The sequence below is a fragment of the Myotis brandtii genome, unplaced genomic scaffold (assembly GCF_000412655.1).
Source record: "Myotis brandtii unplaced genomic scaffold, ASM41265v1 scaffold986, whole genome shotgun sequence".
NCBI lineage: Eukaryota > Metazoa > Chordata > Mammalia > Chiroptera > Vespertilionidae > Myotis > Myotis brandtii.
Window position 1 is genome coordinate 1,983,849 of NW_005372102.1, and position 2,106 is coordinate 1,985,954.

A 2,106-nucleotide genomic window follows, 5' to 3' on the forward strand; every position below is an offset into this window, starting at 1 on the left:
ACATGAGGGAGACTTTACCTTGCTTAGGTGGCCCCCACAATTACCAAATCTCAATCCAGTTGAGCATTTGTGGGACGAAGTTAAAAGAGCCATCAGGCAGCTGGTTCCACAACCATCAAATCTCACAGAACTGGACAGTGCTATTCATCAGGCATGGTGTCAGATTCCTCGCATCACCTTTCAACATCTCGTGGAGTCAATGCCAAGAAGAATCGCCGCAGTATTGAAGGCAAAAGGTGGCCCAACGAAGTACTGATGGGGTGGTCATAATAATCTGGCCACTCAGTGTATAGATAAGCTGCCATCAGAGACAACTGAAGATGAAAAAATTACCATCCCCTGTCCTAGCCGGTTTGGCTCAGTGGAGAGAGTCTTGGCCAGTGGACTGAATGGTGCTGGGTTCGATTCCACTCAAGGGCACATGCCCAGGTTTTGGACTCAATTGCCAGTAGGGAGCATGAAGGAGGCAGCCAATCAATGATTCTCATTAATGTTTCTCTCCCTCTCCCTTCCTCTCTGAAATCAATAAAAATACTTTAAAAACCAACCATCCCCATAGATAACTAGTTTGTGCTGAGCACCAACAAGAGCCTGCTGTAACTTTCCAGGCCAGTTTACAACCCCTATAGTGTAGCAGGCAAGGTTAGTGGCTGCTGAAAATACCACCTGCACAGGTGACTGAAAGACACATTGGTGTGTGAACTACGCAGAAGAGGACACGGGCAGTTTAAAAACACATCTTATGCGGCCTTACATTTCTATTTTTTAAGGGAATTGTGTACAGGGGGGTTAAATGCTCTATAGACAAGAAAACAAAACTGTGCTAAAACCAACTTATTCATCATCTTCACCTCCCTCCTCAGATTGTTCTTTTCACCCGACAGCTCCCTTTCCAGCCTCATCAGCTCTCCTTAGGGCGCTGTGCGGCAGGCCGTGTCTGCTCTTCTTCCTCCTTCAGCTCAGCAGCCTTCCTTTCCTAAGGCTGCTTGCCACCCGCGGCCGCAGTGGGAGTCCACACCCCCAGCTGCTTTGCAGCGTCACCGATGGCCAGGCCGCGATGCTCTGATTTGGGGCGATATTCGGAAAACAAGCCAAAAGCCCGAAGGCAGCCTCTTGGGTGCACTGGGACCCTTGGCTTTCCTTTTCGATTTCCCTTTCGGAGGAATTTCAGTTTCATTTCTCTTTCCTAACGGGCCTTGTCTTCACATTTTCCTTTCTCTTTAGCAGACAAGGGCTTCCACCTTTCTGAGCTCTTCTTAGGAATCGCCGAGAAACTGACTGAGCACCGGGTGCTGCTGCTGGCTCCTCCCGGCAGGTTTGCTCCAAGAAAGCGCACATGGCATTCTGCCTCCGCTTCTCCTTTGCCGTGTTTCCTTCCTTCTCCTCAGCGAGCAGTCACCCAGTGCCTGGCCGCTCCCACTTGCCCCGGCACTCAACAGTTTTTAAATGAAAAAATAACTGAGTCCTGGCCAGTGTGGCTCAGTTGGTTGGAGCATCGTCCCATACATCGAAAGGTTGTGGGTTCGATTCCCAGTCAGACCACATACCTACGTGCACATGTGGTATACAAGTGACCAACGTTTTTCTCTCATATCAATGTTTCTCTCTCTCTCTCATTCCCTTCCCCTTTCCCTAAACAAAACACTGAAGGAAGAACCAGCCCAAACTGAATAGGACAATGGAAGGAAGGTGTGAGGAAGAAGGCTGTGATAGCGGGAGTTATCTGGTGTCTGAGACTGAGAAGGCTGGGTAAATGGCAGGTACAACAGAACCTGTCAGTCACGAGCTGCTCAAGGAACAACGTATAGTCATGAGTATGGACACTTGTTTACTGATTTAAAAAAAAATTCTATTGATTTCAGAGAAGAAGAGAGAGGGAGAGGAAAAAAACATCAATGAGAGAGAATCACTGATCGGCTGCCTCCCACACGCCCCCTGCTGGGGATCGAGCCTACAACCCGGGAGTGTGCCCTGACGGGGAATCGAACCATGACTTCCTGGTTCATAGGTTGGCGCTCAACCACTGAGCCACGCAGGCCAGGCTTGTTTACTAATCCTATATAATAAATCTACACTAATAAAAGAGAAACATGGTAATTAGCGTAC